At 40.4% G+C, this 18,852-nt stretch overlaps 2 pseudogenes; both read left to right on the top strand.

Moving 5' to 3' along the window:
• Positions 1-11,881: 11,881 nt before the first annotated feature.
• LOC149142076 (gamma-glutamylcyclotransferase 2-3 pseudogene) lies at positions 11,882-12,522 on the top strand (annotated as a pseudogene).
• Positions 12,523-17,278: 4,756 nt separating this feature from the next.
• LOC149142075 (gamma-glutamylcyclotransferase 2-3 pseudogene) lies at positions 17,279-17,981 on the top strand (annotated as a pseudogene).
• The last annotated feature ends 871 nt before the right edge of the window (positions 17,982-18,852 follow it).

The following is an 18,852-nucleotide window of genomic DNA, read 5'->3' as shown; positions in this document are numbered from 1 at the left end:
GAAAAAGGAACAAGCCTCAAGCACCAGAACATGGAGAATAAAGTAACCACAACCAGAAAGATGTGGGATATATTTTTATGCAGAAGGACAGGAAAATCTATGGTGCATCGACAGTGGATGTTTGAAGCATATGACAAGTGATAAAGAAAAAATTGAATCATATACTGCTTTAGAAAAGGGAAAGAAAGTTTCTTTTGGAAACGATACCCCTACAGCCATAAAAGGAAAAGGCACTGCTCAGTTGAAAGAAAAGGTCAAAGCTAGAAATGTTTTGTATGTTGATGGCTTGAAGCATAATCTACTGAGTGTCAGTCAGATGTGTGATCAAGGAACCGAGGTAATATTTCAATCAAATGGATGTAGTGTTCGTGATCTTGATACAGGAAAAACAATGATCAAAGGTAGAATAACTCACAATAGCTTATACATATTTGAAGAAGGACAACGACAATGCTATTTGAGCAAGGATGATGAACACTGGTTATGGCACCGAAGGTTGGGGCATCTAAGCTTTTCAAAAATAAGGAAAGCATGCAAATACCAGGCAGTTCGTGGTCTTCCAGATATCAAAATTCCAGATAACACAATATGAAAATCATGTCAATTTGGTAAGCAAACCAGAACTAACTTCCCTAAGAAGGAAGGATTAGCTAGCAGGCCTCTTGAGCTAGTCCATACAGATGTATGTGGTCCATTTAGGACAAGGTCACCTTGAGGAGAAGAATACTTTATATTATTCATTGACGACTTCTCCAGGATGGTTTGGTTAGGACATATGAAGCACAATGACGAAGCATTCGAAAAATTCAATTCCTTCAAAGCCTTGGCTGAAAACGAATCAGATCACAAAATTAAGTGCCTCAGGTCTAACAGAGGTGGGGAATTTACCTCAAATGAATTTTTTGATTTCTGTGAAGAACATGGAATAAGAAGGGAGTTCTCTACAGCTAGGACTCCTCAGCAAAATGGAGTGGTGGAAAGGATGAACAGAATGGTCCAACAAATGGCTCGTGCTATGCTTGATGAAACTGGAACTCCCGCAACCTTCTGGGGTGAATTTGCATTTGCTGCCATTGTTATTCTCAACAAAACAAATGTCCGAGTGAACAGCACTCAAACTCCTCATGAGCTCTGGTATGGTGAGACTCCTTCGGTAAAGCATTTCAAAATTTTTGGAAGCAAATGCTATATTAAGAACAATGATGAACAGCTTGGCAAACTTGAACCTAGAGCAGATGAAGGCATTCTCCTTGGTTATTCTCCCCCCAGCAAGGCATATAAGTGTTACAATAAAAGACTTGGAAGAATTGTTGACAACATTGATGTAGTGGTTGATGAAAAAGGATACATTCCTAAGCAAGTAAATTATGAAAATATCGAAGAGGACGAAGACTACTCTCCAAATCAGACTGATGATGAAGAAGAACCTCAAGAGGCACCAGAGGAACAGATAAGGATAAAAGAGAAGACTCCATCCAGGTACGTTCAGAAGAATCATCCAGAATCTCTCAGATTTTGGGGCAAAAAGAGGCAGGTGTACAAACAAGAAGAAAAATTGCAGAAGCCTCAATCTATTTGGCATTGCTCTCCTCCACTAAGCCACAAAATGTAAAAGAGGCATACAAAGATGAATGCTGGGTCAAGGCAATGGATGAAGAACTTGAGTAGATAGAAAAGAAAAACACTTGGGAGTTGGCTCCTAGACCAAAAGATAAGAATGTCATAGGGACAAAATGGATCTTTAAAAATAAGTTGAATGAAAATGGAGAAGTAATCAGAAACAAGGCCAGACTTGTGTGTAAAGGGTATGCTCAACAAGAAGGAATAGACTTTGAAGAAACTTTTGCTCCCGTTGCTAGACTTGAGGCCATCCGAATGTTCCTTGCTCTCTCAAGCTTTTAGAAGTTCAAATTATTTCAAATGGACATGAAATCAGCCTCTCTGAATGGATACTTAGAAGAAGAAGTGTACATTGAGCAACCAGATGGTTTCATTCTTGGGAATGATCCAAATCTTGTATGCAGACTAAAAAAGGCTCTATGGTCTTAAATAGGCTCCAAGGGCTTGGTACTACCGTTTGGACAAATATCTTCATCAACAAGGTTTTTCAAAAGGATCCGCAGATAGCAATCTCTATATAAAAATTGAAAATGACAAATTGCTAATACTTGTTGTGTATGTAGATGATATTATCTTTGGAAGCAATGAAGAAGCTATGAGTCAAAGCTTTAGAATTCGAAATGTCCTTGCTTGGAGAACTGACATACTTTCTTGGATTGCAAATCCAACAAATGAAGGCGGTATCTTCTTGTCTCAAACCAAGTACCTCACGCAGATTCTGAAGAAGTATGGCATGGAAGATTCGAAACCAGTATGTACCCCTATGGTTACAGGATGCAGTCTCAGTGAAAATGATGAATCAGCAGTAGTACATCAACCAACCTATAGATCTATGATTGGAAGTCTACTTTATTTGACAGGTACCCGACCAGACATCATGCATGCAGTGGGAATAGTTGGAATATTTCAGGCAAATCCAAAGGAAACTCATCTTCAGGCAGTGAAGAGAATTTTCAAGTATCTTCAAGGAACTCAAAACTATGGATTATGGTATCCTAGAGATACAGATCTCACTCTTCATGCTTATACAGATGCAGATTGGGCTGGAAGCGTGGATGACAGGAAGAGCACAAGTGGTGGTGCATTCTTTATGGGTTCTAGATTAGTATCTTGGTTCAACAAGAAACAGAGTTTGATTGCTTTATCTACAGCTGAAGAAGAATATGTGGCTGCTGCATCTTGTTGCACTCAACTTCTTTGGATGATGAAAACCTTGCAGGACTTTCAAATCACTTGTACACCACCCATCTCTATCTTATGTGATAATACAAGTGCAATCAGCATTTCAAAGAACCCAGTCATGCATTCAAAGACCAAGCACATACCAATAAAGTATCACTTTCTCCGGGAACAAGTGTTGGAACAAAAGGTCAAATTGGAGTATGTTCCTTCTAAGGAACAAGTTGTTGATATTCTCACCAAACCACTACCCAGGGAAACATTTGAATACCTCAGACAGAAGCTGGGAGTAGTTGATGCATCATCTTGCTGTTAAAACTTGTCTGTTTCAGAGAAAAATGGGTGTATGCGAGTTTCCTGAGGAGGATCCACGTACATACGCCAATTTGTGCAGAGACAGACACGTATATGGAGGTTTGATGGATATCAGTAGGGACAGGCTCTGGTTGAAGTTATTCTGATATGGGTCTGACTGAGACCATCCGGCACAGGTTCAGGGGGAGCAGATAATCTTCTAATAATGCATTGTTGGCATTATCTTAGAAGCTTTTGGTTATAGATCACAGTTGTTGTTGATGTCAGGTGGAACAGAGGCAGAGGGAGAATAGAAGGAAATCTTGGTTGCTGATCTGAATGATGATGGACAGATGCTGCTGCTATCAGTTATTGGTGACTTTCATAAGTCTTGTTCTAGATATTTCGTCTCTATGTCATGTATCTCTTTTGTGGTATCCCTTTTATGGTGTCAAGGTCATGTAACGACCTATTTTGGTTTCCCCACTATGCCTGGGATGAACATGTAATGATCTTGGTTGTCATATGTAAATTTCTGATGTATCCCCACTTGGTTGGGTGATGGATGTATGTATTGAGTCTTTTGGTGATAGGAAGATCTTTTATGATGCTTAAGTCATGGTTCTTCTTGAAGAACATCTTTTACAGATCTTGCCTACATGTTGTGGGGAAAAATGCCTATGCAGGACGATCCTATCCACCTAAGGTGTGACAACACCTTAGCAACAAACGAATACAGCTATCATGATTTCTTCCTTTATGAAATGTGAAAGAGGAGAGATTGGTAGACTTACCGTTGTCTTCCGGTTGTCCCTCGATCTAGATCCTCTTCTCTTTGTGTGTCCACAGCTACTTGTCTCCTCGCTTGCTCAAGAGAACAGCTACTTGAATCCCACGAGATCACAAGAGAACAACTACCTGTGACAAGAGAATAACTACTTGCGACAAGAGAAGAACACAATACAAAGGCAAATATACATATTCATAAATGATTCAAGATTAGAAGCAAATCAAATACACTAATGCAATCATACAAAATACACCAGCATATAGGAAAGAATCAAGATAGCTTTATTAATAAGTAACAGGGTTCAGGAAGAGATACAACCCATAGGGCTCCAATCCAGCATCTCCTTCCCAGCAGAATGGAATTCCTTCTTCAGCTCCCTTCAAAGCATTAAGCACCCAATGTTTCCAGCCACAAACCAACAGCAATTCTTTGCAATCACAAAATTCCAGCCTCCTAGATCTCATGGAGGAGAGATCTATATATAGTTATTTTGGAGAGAGGATGAGTCAGCTTGAGATCTGACTAGTGTCCTCTCCCTCTCTCAGTTCTTGAGTCCACTTGGAGGTTCTTGCTTCCACTTGGAGATTTGGAACCTCTTACTCATCACCAGTTGAATTCCTTGATGCAAGTGTCATTTTGGAAGCTTCCTGGGCATTGACACATTGAGGAATGAGCCTGCCACTTGTCCAATTACGCTCAGCGCAGGTAGCCTTTGTTGGAGTTGACATTCAAAGTAGGTAGACAGTGGAGCAGTTGACATTCAGCGCAGATGCTCAGTGGAGCAGTTGACATGATCCAGAATTGGCTTGTTTTTGAGTGTTTGCAGGTGGAGAACTTCTGTGAATTGCTGTGGTTGGTTTGCCTTGTTCCTCTAGGGGTAGGAACAACATGTTTAGGGACTTTGGATCCCTTAGATTATGGACATTTCATGCTCCATGCTATAAGGCACAAAAATGTCTATAACAGTTGCCCCCTAAAGTATGAGGCCGTTTATCGGGTGAAATGCTTTATCCAGGAGGGTCCGAAGTTCATCCATCTGCTGGGAGGAGACCTGTAATAAAATACAATACAATACATTATGATTCATACTGCTTTCATGATCTAGCTGAGGCGGGCATTCCCATGCTCAGCTTTATAAATTCATTTTTGTACATAGAACAGACGATCGTCTGATGGTAGACTGATAATTTTGGCGAAATTATCATCCTTTGAGTAGGATGATCATCTGCTGCAATGATGTACATGTCAAATGTCTTTATCTTTCCTGAATATATATCGCAGCCCGGATGGATGAAACTAGATCTGGGGTCTTCAAACTCGTTCGATCTTCACTCTAAGTACAAGTCGATCCATGTGAGAATTGCGCTGAAGTTGAACATGGAAAGACATCGCTTGATTACCAGTCAATGATGTAAACCGTTAACAAGCACGAGAGGAATCACCGATAATGATAATGACCCTCAAGGTACTGCAGTACAATTCACGTGGTGTGAATAAAGGACTTGGCATCAAACACCACGCAAAATCTTCTGGTCGAAGGTCATTGATGTATACCTGTCGCCGGAAGTGAGAAACTTGCCATTGAGGCATGCAAGCTTCAAAGTACTGAAGGGGTTGTTCCTAGATCAACTTCCTGGATAATGAGCTGATGTCGACAAGAAGCGATCCGTCACAGGAGGGCCTTAATGAATCCCACATCAGTGACACGGAACGGAGCTAATGATTTTAATGGAGGTGAAAACGATCTGTGACATATGATTCAGGGTGGCGATCATGAATGGATGAAGGATAATGTATGGCAGTGGATGGGACCCGGTTGACTCTTTCTGAACGACTTCTCTTGAACATATGGCGACTTCATTCCAACCACCAAGTTGAATGCAATGAATCTTGGGGGCATGCACCTCGATTTGCGTTATTATGCTGGGGGCATGCAAACTTATATCGAGTAGTTTTAGCATAAAGTTCATGCTCGTTAAAAAATAAACGCAAGATCGAGCAGTTTTAATGCGGAAGTTATGCTCCTTAAAAAATAGAAAAGCGATTGTGAGCAAGAGTTTCCTCCCGAGTTCAAGCTCATTAAAAAATGAACCTATCCTTGGTAAATAACCACTGTGATCGTAAATTTATCAGCCGTTAAAGCCTTGGTCGTGTTTGCACCTGCCACCTCCACTTTTCATTTGGCCGATCGTTCACCCCCATATGATTGTTTACCCATTTTGAGGAACAACTGCGAAGAGTGATTTCACCTAGCCATCCTTGTGACACTGCCGTGATTGGAAAATTCCAACCTGTACCTGGAATCAGTTGCTATCCCTGTTTATCACTCGTTCCTCAAAAGACGAGTCTTCTTTAAGCTCTTTTCAATTGACTCGTAAAATATGAAAAGATTGCCGAGTTTTGGCCTTCCAGCTCGTTAAAGGACAGGAAGAGCTATCCCTCCTCTAGATTTTAATCTTTTTGGACCTGAGGGATTATTGCACAAAAAGGTCGAGCGCTTGTTTTATTCAGCTCGTTAAAATTATCGAAAACTCATCCCTTCTGTATTGTTTTATACTTTTTCAGACTTAAGGGATTAGATGACGAAAAAGGAATTTTGGAGTTAACTTTATGTACCTTTTCAGACTCTCTAAAAATGAAAAGGACCGAGTTATCCTTGTCGTTAGACTCGTTAAAATTATTAAATAGCGACAAACTTGTCTTTAGACGAGAACGAGTTTCACTATCGCTAAGCTCGTTAAAACATAGCGATGGGCTTGCCCGAAGGGCAGGTTATAGAACAAGCATATGTTATCCTCCTCAAGCTTAACAAAAATAAAGAGGTACTGGTCAGCAATGACTGGGGAAAAATTGGGAAAAATCAAGAAAACTTTGATGGTAGCAGGTCGCTCTTGAACATGACACTTTTCCTCCGTACCACTGATGTGATGGATTGGTATCATTACCCCAAATATGGATGGTATGGCGAGACCATGGTGATGTGACCGGTGAATGAAACAACCCAACCCGAATGTGGTACGGAGGAAAAGTGTCATGTTCAAGAGCGACCTGCTACCATCAAAGTTTTCTTGATTTTTCCCAATTTTTCCCCAGTCATTGCTGACCAGTACCTCTTTATTTTTGTCAAGCTTGAGGAGGATAACATATGCTTGTTCTATAACCTGCCCTTCGGGCAAGCCCATCGCTATGTTTTAACGAGCTTAGCGATAGTGAAACTCGTTCTCGTCTAAAGACAAGTTTGTCACTATTTAATAATTTTAACGAGTCTAACGACAAGGATAACTCGGTCCTTTTCATTTTTAGAGAGTCTGAAAAGGTACATAAAGTTAACTCCAAAATTCCTTTTTCGTCATCTAATCCCTTAAGTCCGAAAAAGTATAAAACAATACAGAAGGGATGAGTTTTCGATAATTTTAACGAGCCGAATAAAACAAGCGCTCGACCTTTTTGTGCAATAATCCCTCAGGTCCAAAAAGATTAAAATCTAGAGGAGGGATAGCTCTTCCTGTCCTTTAACGAGCTGGAAGGCCAAAACTCGGCATTCTTTTCATATTTTACGAGTCAATTGAAAAGAGCTTAAAGAAGACTCGTCTTTTGAGGAACGAGTGATAAACAGGGATAGCAACTGATTCCATGTATAGGTTGGAATTTTCCAATCACGGCAGTGTCACAAGGATGGCTAGGTGAAATCACTCTTCGCAGCTGTTCCTCAAAATGGGTAAACAATCATATGGGGGTGAACGATCAGCCAAATGAAAAGTGGAGGTGGCAGGTGCAAACACGACCAAGGCTTTAACGGCTGATAAATTTACGATCACAGTGGTTATTTACCAAGGATAGGTTCATTTTTTAATGAGCTTGAACTCTGGAGGAAACTCTTGCTCACAATCACTTTTCTATTTTTTAACGAGCATAAATTCCGCGTTAAAACTACTCGATCTTGCGTTTATTTTTTAACGAGCATGAACTTTATGCTAAAACTGATCGATATAAGTTTGCATGCCCCCAGCATAATAACGCAAATCGAGGTGCATGCCCCCCAAGCTTCATTGCATTCAACTTGGTGGTTGGAATGAAGGTTTACCTTCGAGACTTGAAAAGGGGATTTGTTTCATTTTTTAATGAGGTTGACACAGTAAAAGAACTATCCTCATGACTTCTTGTTTCATTTTTTAACGAGGTTGACACGAGATTAGAACCGTCCTCGGAGCCCGCTGTATTTACAGTATTTCTATTAGGGCGATGATCCACGCTGACAAAATGTTTAGGAATCTTCCGAATCCATTAGATATAGAAAATTTCATATTGTAGGTTTCCACTGTGGCCACTTCTGCCAGATTACTTGCAGGCGGTAGGGTAAAAGTACCCATTAAGGCAGGGTCTTTTAGGAGGCCTACTCCGATATTTTGAAGCGAGTGATTGCTTCCATGGATCATTGGAATGCTTCCCGTAACTTGTGAACTGTCGTGGAGGAAAGTTTGTTGGTCGACGACTGTAATTCCTCCTTGAAAGGGAAATGCAATCTTCCTGAAGTAGGTCGACACAACTGCGGCCATGGCATATATCCAGGGCCTTCCCAGTAGGATGTTGTAATCGAGGTTTCCATCAATTACTTCAACATCAATTCCTACTGTTTTTCCCCCTAGTTCAACTTGCAAGTTACTTAAAATCCCGTATGGAGTGTATGATCGTCCATCAAATGCTTTTATCGCCGTTGACGATCTTGACAAGGGTGGTGAGCCTAAACTTTTCCAGCAACTCATCGACATAATACATGTAGATGCCCCCTCATCAATAATTGTTAGATGAACAGTTTTGTTGAGGGCTTTCACTTGAATAAGGAAAGCTAGTTGAGCTGGTAATTGAGGGTCATATCCTTTATGATCAAAGGCCACAAGATTGGAATCCATTGGGCCAATCCCACCTATTGCTGATAATAAAGCTTGCTCTTGGGAGGGGCAATTTTGTGGTACCTCAAGTGTCGACATAGCGGACGGCGATTGGGCCAGGTCTTCTACTATATTATAATTCTGTGCTACTTTGGCATGAGGATTAAATGTCGATTTGTGTACTACTCCCTTTTGCGACTTTATCATTGGTTCAAGAATGATGGGCGGCACAACTTCAGTCAAAGTTGTCGTCGAACTACTAGGTTGTTCATTAGCCTTGTTATTTGACAGCTGTGGATTCCCGTAATCTTTATTCCTTGTCAAAGCATCATTTTGCTGCTTTGAGACAGACAACATAAGCACTTGGGATCGGGAAGTATTTTGATTAGCAACCAGTTTGGTTCCCGGGTTTGGAAATGGATCAGTCAATACTGCTGGGGTTTTTGAACTCTTAAAGAGTTTCTTAACTTCAGCTATATGTGGACAATCTCTCGTCCAATGATCCTCATCGCATATATGACACCCCGCAGGGGGTTTCCTTTTTCTCCCTTTCTTTTTCTTCTCGCCCCCTGGTTGCTTCAGTTGTTTGCCCTTGTAGGTCGACGTGGCATTTACTTCCGAGGCAAGAAGTTCCTCATTTGCATTTTGACTGGAAATCTTACGGGCCCTTTTAGATGTAGCCTTTGTCGATTTCGTGTCTGTCGTGCCAATCACGCCATCGATGGCATGAGAGTCATTGTTTGATTTAGGAGGAGGAGGAATTGAGAATTCCGGTCTAGGGGCGTCAGATATTTTGTCGTAGAGCGTGCCAGACTGAGTATAGACCAAGTCCAGATATTGCGCACGAGCGATAACTTGCTCTTCCGTTACGACTCCCCCCTTTGCCACATCTTCCGTGATGGCTGGAAGTAATGACTTGATAAACCATTCAGCTAATAGCTGATCAGGGACGTATGTTTTTACCATCCTACGACGACGTCGCCACTCATGTATATGATCATATATGTGGGTGGCGGTCGTCTGTTTGAAGTTGGCAAGGAGTTCTGTTCCCGTTTCATACCTTATCGGTAATTGAAAATGGGTTAAAAAGGTTGTGGCTAAGGAACTGAAGTTGTCGAACGAAGCTCTAGGCAATTCAATGTACCATTTTGCCGCTGGACCCGTTAATGTCCTCTGAAAGAGGCGAAGTCTTATCGAATCATCATTCAGGGTGTTTTATGAACACCATAGATGGAATGTCATCACATGATTCGATGGATCTTCACCTGGATTTCCATTAAATTTAGGAATATCTGACGGAAGTTTATGCGGAATCGCTGGCCACCATGGGGCATAAGCAATTGGATCATTCGTAAGCCGATTTAGATCTGGTAATTCTAGAGTTGCTACAAAGGGCAACTGTTGATTCAAGTTAGGCGAAGCATACCCAGTGTTATCACTGAAAATGCTGTAGTCAAAAAATTTTTAGCCCAGCTTAAAGAGTGGGTGTTTTCGCAGCGCTACCTGTATGCGTGGTTTCGTAGCGTGCTACGAAATTGGGAATTGGTTCGAGTTTTCAGCGAAGGTCCAAATCTTAGCATGCCTATTGTATAGAGTTTTGTTTCCCTCCAGGAATGTTGATGAGAGCAGTGATAGTGTGTCCAAGGAGGCACCCTATGATGATGCAGCTATTGTGGGATTGGCATCAAGTACATTAAGGGAGTTATCTCTGAATTCTGGCTCATGGGTGATTTATCTCCTACAAAGAAAAATCCCTCCCCTGGTTACTCTGGTGACATTGAAGTGCAATCAGAAGATCAGTCAAAGCCAGTGGAGGGGATTGATGCAAATTTACATTTACTATCAAAAATTTCATCGAAGATTTTAATTGATACAACTGGAGATAGTGCGCCACTTAAGAAATGGTTAGACATATTTCTGGATGACACTAGTTCAAACTCTTAAAATGTGGTAGTTGAGGAGGACACAATTCACACATAGGTTGATGCTAGGCCAGACACTCCAAGGATGCAATGTGAATCTGCATGTCTTCCATCTGTGGAAAGTGAGTTCCCAAAATTTCCAGTTAATATAAGCTTTTCTCAGTACAGAGTTCCAAATGGACGTATGGATGCATATTTTGAAGAAGGAAAAAGGGACACCGAGAATTCTGTTTGGAACCGGTGTAAGAGGCTGAGATTTGCTTCTTCCCAGCCATCGAGTAACCTATATTAAAGTTCATCCATGCATTCTATGAAACATGAACTTTTCAGCCAGAAAACGAGATATTAGAGGCCGAACTCTTCTGGTATTGATTACATAATTATTGTGCTTTGGTAACGTGGCATGAGGCCAGAACTTTTCTCAACAATCATAGCCCCTGTATTTGTCATCACAATGGTCCGAATGGTAGCGATGTAGAAGAAGAGTTTAGTAATTGAAGTCTTGAAGGGCGAGTGGTATCATTTGAGAATTTGCGAGCCAAGCTTTTGCTAGAAAAGGGATTTATCTGTGATTTAAGTCACACCGTGCTACCTAAAAAATCAAGCAACTCTTCTTTCATGGCTTATGCGAAATGCATTGCAGTCGTTTCTTCAAGGCACACAGGCTTTTAAAATGACTGATATAAATGAAAATGTCTTGAGTATTATCGAGCACGTTGGTTCATTATTAATGCATATATTGAAGACATGAAAGTGCTCTTTTCAAATGCGGTGATTAATGCCAAGTGTCGAGTAGTTTTATATGCTACAAGGCCGCCATTATTAGTGGCACAAGAGCTGGTTTTAGGTTAACTGGTGTCGTTAAAAGGGTGAGTGCGCATTAAATAGAAATAAAAGAAGGATGGCGCAAATGGCAGAGTTCGAAATAGATGAATTTCCTTTGTCAAGGTGGATGGTATTATTTTGATGTTGTCTTCTTCAAACAGGGTAATCGTGCCGGTTACATGCTCCAGCTGTTGGTTTAAAGAAGGAGGATTGTCATTATAATTTCTGGCGCTCACTTAAAAGCCACAGTTCAAGAAAATCTTGCATAAACAGAGGCTTATAATAATCACGAGATTTTGCACTAGTGAATGGCATCCGTGGAAGATTGAATGGCATCCCCTGGAGGCTGTAGAATTGAGGGAGGTCGACGGCAAGGCGGAGGAGATGGTTCTGTGGGTGTTTGGTTACGGTTCCATAATATGGAAGGCGGGTTTCCACTATGACGAACGACGAGTTGGTTTCATCAAAGGCTACCGTCGTCTTTTCCATCAAGGGAGCACAGACCATAGAGGAACCCCTGCCAATCCTGGCAGGACTGTTACACTCGAGCCTCACGATGGCCACACCAGTTGGGACATTGCTTACAGGGTTTCTGGACAGGAAGCTGAGGATATTACTTTATCTTATCTAGAAGTGAGAGAGAAGGAATATGACCAAAAGGCCTACGTTGATTTCTATTTTGAAGAGGATTCAACAGAGCCAGCTATATCTGGAGTCCTTGTGTACATTGCATCAACAGACAAGAATTCGAATAAGAATTACCTGGGCCTTACACCATTGGAAATGATGGCTCATCAAATTGTTGGAGCTGTGAGTCTTTCCGGGCCTAACATTGAATATCTTTTTCAACTAGAGACAGCTCTACTTGAGATAGGTTGCAATGATAGTCACGTGACAGACCTCGCAAATGCAGTTAGGAAAGTATTAACATGCAAAGATGGAGATGCTACTTCAAATGAAGATGCAAAGTACTGAACTTCAGTGTGAACTTCAGCAATTTGTTGTCTTATTCATGAGATTGCTTTAAAGGATATTTTGTCGAGCCTTTTGAGTACTATAACATGCGCTGCCTCAATCTAGAATATCTCTGATGTTATTGTGGATCCATTGAGAGATAAAGTTGTTAGTGCCCACATTGCAACTTTTGACTTCTAGGTTCTAAGCATAAAAAGCAGAGTCCCTGTAGGAATTATATCTTAACCGAATGCTTCATCCAAGAGAAAATGAGTGGCTGTTGAGAAAATAAAGCTCAAGACAGTCAGAGTTTAGTATTTAAGCTGTTTATTGGTTTGATGCTAATCAAGGTTGCTGTGATATGTAATGACAGAAGCAAGCTTCATTTTTTTTAAAACTATTTAGGTTCCTAACAGCTGTACAAATGTCTGAAGAGATCATGAATCTAAGCAGAAAACGCTTCAATATACATAGGTTCTGTTTTGACATCTACAGCAGTTTCGTAGCGCGCTACGAAACTGCTGTAGAATGCTGTTTTGTGGAAAAACAATGAACTTTAATGATGAGGTCAGCGAATGTTAAAAAGAAGGTCTCAAACACAGGAGGGAGATCATACATGGATTTCATAATAGCTCAAACAGTGACAGGTGTAGGTCTTGAAGGGAAAATAAAATATTTTGTTTATTTTCATAAAAGTTTTGTCAAAGGCACTTTATGACCGAGCTACTAGGGTATTGGTGGGGTTACCAGAATGTTCGGTTGGTACACCCGTTTGGTCCATGAAGTATCCAAATCATAGGGCATATGGTTATTATGTGTTGTCATTAAAGGTTTAAAGAGCTTGGAGCGTGGTATTTATATGATGAAGGAAAATGGGAGACAGAGACCGTTAAAATAGGAGCACATCTTTTGGTCAATTAATGAGCCATCAGCGCTTTCAAACATCCAAAATCAATATTCATTGTATCTGTAGCTCAGCCTTCTCAAATCAATCAGCAAAAGGACATGTGTCAGCATCCAAGAAGAATCATATTACGAGGAGAAAGGAATTAGTATTTTAGTTTGATTAGAACTTTATGTAATCATAACTCAGCACTGATGTAATTAATAGGTTAGTTATGCACTAGATAGGGATAGTGAATAGCCACCTTCGAGACTCCCCTCATGCTGGAGGAGGAAGCTCGAGGTGGAGAAGTTTGTTTGCCTATAAAGGGATCAGATTAGAATGTAGAAAGGGTTGGACATTTGATAGAAAAACAGAGTTGTTTTGGGCCATTGTAAGACTTTTTTGACAGTAATAGTAAAACAGTGTTGTTCTCTACTCAAGATTCTCGATGGATTGTTATGTTCAAATATAATGATGGTGTTTTATACTTTATGTTCTTTTATAGTCTTGTTGTAACACAATCACTCAGAATTCATAATCCTATGCTCTGACTTCCTGTGTGTTTGGCAAGCTATGTTTTGGTGAAGTATATTTGACATATAATGCAAAGAGCCTTGACTTCCATGAGATCATTATGTTTTCCTTGTTTACTTAATATATGTGACTCCATAGCCCAATGAGAACCAGTTTGACATGTTTCCAACCAGCTTTGCTTTCATGAATGAATAAAGAGTTAGCCATCTTTTGTAGTGAATGTTTTTTATCAAGAGTGTGTGAGAGAGCCCTCTCTGATCAAAGAGGCTAAGCTTTGATCTAAAGATAGGTTTGAAAGAGTTACATGAAATCTTGCTTGGTTGCAGCCCTCAGTAGTGATTTTGTGATAACATTTTGGTGCGTCTGCCGGGAGCTTAAGATTGAATTTCTGAAGGTAGCAGGAGTTCAAATGATTTTCAAGGCTGCAAAACTACCTTGGCGACTCCATTGTTGAAGAATTCAAGGTTTATATATTCATGGTGATTCCACTGGAGTTATGAAAGACCCAGAAGCTGCCCTTCTTTGTTCAAGGTATGCATGCATAGATTTCTCAGGAATTCATGGTTTTCCAAATCATTTTCCCAAGGATGCATACTTTATAAGGAATGGTCCAAAATTCAATGGAGAAGATTTGAGTTTAACCTTGAAGCATGTAACAGATTTTTGTCATTTTGCTGAGCTTCTTAGAGTTAAACATGAAGATGTTTGCATTATGTTATTTTATGATTCACTTCAAGGGAAATGCAAACAGTGGGTTGAATGCTTGCCTGCCGAATCCATTAAGTCATTTCAAGACCTTTGGCTTATGTTTTTGGAGGAATGGACAGATAGGACAGAGGAGGTGGCAGACTCTCCCTCAGTTGAAGGTTTTAAACAATGGAATAATGATCACAATAAAGAAGAAACAAATGAATCTTTTTCTTTGTCCTTATCCTCATATCTGAAATCCTTTGACTGTAAGTCAGAGGATAAGGTGAAATTTTTTGATGAATTTGCCAAAGATATTGAGAAAGAAATTGAAGGTTTAGAAGGACAAATTTAGGCATACAATTTTCATGATCATGATTATTATTCTCAAAAGTTTCCTGTGACAGAGCGCAAGGAGACTATGCTGCTTCCATTCTCTTTCATGATTGAGGAACTGAACACTGTGATTGAAGATCAGTTTGCACTGCTGGAAAGTTTCAAGGAAGGACAAGCTGATCATGTGTTCTGGGACCCTATAGCTGATTACATGGAAGAGTTTTACTCTCCAGTGTTTCAGTTTTCTTATGAATATCAGAGACTATTTCAGTGGCAGTGGTCTTTACACTATCACATTGGATCTGAAATCCGATACAGTCAGAGACAATTTCAGTGGCAGCAGTCATCACACTATCACATTGGCCCTGAACTCCAGGACAGTCAAAGAAATCAAATATCAGATGAGGCTAATGATTGGCTGCATTGGAAGTTTCATATTGATTGAGCTGAAGAAGTTGAAATGGTTAGGGTAGGTAGGTAGGTAATTGCAAATAAGCTCAAGGTTGGCTGAGCATTTATTTTTCAGTAGATATAGTTTTCTTTCTCCTACAGTCATGCTTGTCAAGCAAATTTTAGTTTGTCAAAAATGGATAAGGCACTGGAGCTGCATGTTCTTAGTGTACCACAAGGGCACACTATCCCAAGTGGAGCCACTGTTATCACTGAAAATGCTGTAGTCAAAAAAATTTTAGCCCGGCTTAAAGAGTGGGTGTTTTCGCAGCGCCTGAATTATTTTTAGCAGTTTCGCAGCGGTACCTGTTTGCGTGGTTTCGTAGCGTGCTACGAAATTGGGAATTGGTTCGAGTTTTCAGCGAAGGTCCAAATCTTAGCATGCCTATTGTATAGAGTTTTGTTTCCCTCCAGGAATGTTGATGAGAGCAGTGACAGTGTGTCCAAGGAGGCACCCTATGATGATGCAGCTATTGTGGGATTGGCATCAAGTACATTAAGGGAGTTATCTCTGAATTCTGGCTCATGGGTGATTTATCTCCTACAAAGAAAAATCCCTCCCCTGGTTACTCTGGTGACATTGAAGTGCAATCAGAAGATCAGTCAAAGCCAGTGGAGGGGATTGATGCAAATTTACATTTACTATCAAAAATTTCATCAAAGATTTTAATTGATACAACTGGAGATAGTGCGCCACTTAAGAAATGGTTAGACATATTTCTGGATGACACTAGTTCAAACTCTTAAAATGTGGTAGCCGAGGAGGACACAATTCACACATAGGTTGATGCTAGGCCAGACACTCCAAGGATGCAATGTGAATCTGCATGTCTTCCATCTGTGGAAAGTGAGTTCCCAAAATTTCCAGTTAATATAAGCTTTTCTCAGTACAGAGTTCCAAATGGACGTATGGATGCATATTTTGAAGAAGGAAAAAGGGACACCGAGAATTCTGTTTGGAACCGGTGTAAGAGGCTGAGATTTGCTTCTTCCCAGCCATCGAGTAACCTATATTAAAGTTCATCCTTGCATTCTATGAAACATGAACTTTTCAGCCAAAAAACGAGATATTAGAGGCCGAACTCTTCTGGTATTGATTACATAATTATTGTGCATTGGTAACGTGGCATGAGGCCAGAACTTTTCTCAACAATCATAGCCCCTGTATTTGTCATCACAATGGTCCGAATGGTAGCGATGTAGAAGAAGAGTTTAGTAATTGAAGTCTTGAAGGGCGAGTGGTATCGTTTGAGAATTTGCGAGCCAAGCTTTTGCTAGAAAAGGGATTTATCTGTGATTTAAGTCACACCGTGCTACCTAAAAAATCAAGCAACTCTTCTTTCATGGCTTATGCGAAATGCATTGCAGTCGTTTCTTCAAGGCACACGGGCTTTTAAAATGACTGATATAAATGAAAATGTCTTGAGTATTATCGAGCACGTTGGTTCATTATTAATGCATATATTGAAGACATGAAAGTGCTCTTTTCAAATGCGGTGATTAATGCCAAGTGTCGAGTAGTTTTATATGCTACAAGGCCGCCTTTATTAGTGGCACAAGAGTTGGTTTTAGGTTAACTGGTGTCGTTAAAAGGGTGAGTGCGCATTAAATAGAAATAAAAGAAGGATGGCGCAAATGGCAGAGTTCGAAATAGATGAATTTCCTTTGTCATGGTGGATGGTATTATTTTGATGTTGTCTTCTTCAAACAGGGTAATCGTGCCGGTTACATGCTCCAGCTGTTGGTTTAAAGAAGGAGGATTGTCATTATAATTTCTGGCACTCACTTAAAAGCCATAGTTCAAGAAAATCTTGCATAAACAGAGGCTTATAATAATCACGAGATTTTGCACTAGTGAATGGCATCCGTGGAAGATTGAATGGCATCCCCTGGAGGCTGTAGAATTGAGGGAGGTCGACGGCAAGGCGGAGGAGATGGTTCTGTGGGTGTTTGGTTACGGTTCCATAATATGGAAGGCGGGTTTCCACTATGACGAATGACGAGTTGGTTTCATCAAAGGCTACCGTCGTCTTTTCCATCAAGGGAGCATAGACCATAGAGGAACCCCTGCCAATCCCGGCAGGACTGTTACACTCGAGCCTCACGATGGCCACACCAGTTGGGACATTGCTTACAGGGTTTCTGGACAGGAAGCTGAGGATATTGCTTTATCTTATCTAGAAGTGAGAGAGAAGGAATATGACCAAAAGGCCTACGTTGATTTCTATTTTGAAGAGGATTCAACAGAGCCAGCTATATCTGGAGTCCTTGTGTACATTGCATCAACAGACAAGAATTCGAATAAGAATTACCTGGGCCTTGCACCATTGGAAATGATGGCTCATCAAATTGTTGGAGCTGTGAGTCTTTCCAGGCCTAACATTGAATATCTTTTTCAACTAGAGACAGCTCTACTTGAGATAGGTTGCAATGATAGTCACGTGACAGACCTCGCAAATGCAGTTAGGAAAGTATTAACATGCAAAGATGGAGATGCTACTTCAAATGGAGATGCAAAGTACTGAACTTCAGTGTGAACTTCAGCAATTTGTTGTCTTATTCACGAGATTGCTTTAAAGGATATTTTGTCGAGCCTTTTGAGTACTATAACATGCGCTGCCTCAATCTAGAATATCTCTGATGTTATTGTGGATCCATTGAGAGATAAAGTTGTTAGTGCCCACATTGCAGCTTTTGACTTCTAGGTTCTAAGCATAAAAAGCAGAGTCCCTGTAGGAATTATATCTTAACCGAATGCTTCATCCAAGAGAAAATGAGTGGCTGTTGAGAAAATAAAGCTCAAGACAGTCAGAGTTTAGTATTTAAGCTGTTTATTGGTTTGATGCTAATCAAGGTTGCTGTGATATGTAATGACAGAAGCAAGCTTCATTTTTTTTAAAACTATTTAGGTTCCTAACAGCTGTACAAATGTCTGAAGAGATCATGAATCTAAGCAGAAAACGCTTCAAGATACATAGGTTCTGTTTTGACATCTACAGCAGTTTCGTAGCGTGGTACGAAACTGCTGTAGAATGCTGTTTTGTGGAAAAACAATGAACTTTAATGATGAGGTCAGCGAATGTTAAAAAGAAGGTCTCAAACACAGGAGGGAGATTATACATGGATTTCATAACAGCTCAAACAGTGACAGGTGTAGGTCTTGAAGGGAAAATAAAATATTTTGTTTATTTTCATAAAGTTTTCTCAAAGGCACTTTATGACCGAGCTACTAGGGTATTGGTGGGGTTACCAGAATGTTCGGTTGGTACACCTGTTTGGTCCATGAAGTATCCAAATCATAGGGCATATGGTTATTATGTGTTGTCATTAAAGGTTTAAAGAGTTTGGAGCGTGGTATTTATATGATGAAGGAAAATGGGAGACAGAGACCGTTAAAATAGGAGCACATCTTTTGGTCAATTAATGAGCCATCAGCGCTTTCAAACATCCAAAATCAATATTCATTGTATCTGTAGCTCAGCCTTC

Source organism: Pinus tabuliformis, chromosome X, assembly GCF_031772625.1.
Source record: "Pinus tabuliformis cultivar Carrire ecotype Pingquan chromosome X, CPIR1, whole genome shotgun sequence".
In the NCBI taxonomy this organism is placed as follows: domain Eukaryota; kingdom Viridiplantae; phylum Streptophyta; class Pinopsida; order Pinales; family Pinaceae; genus Pinus; species Pinus tabuliformis.
This window is presented reverse-complemented; position numbering and strand designations above follow the sequence as displayed.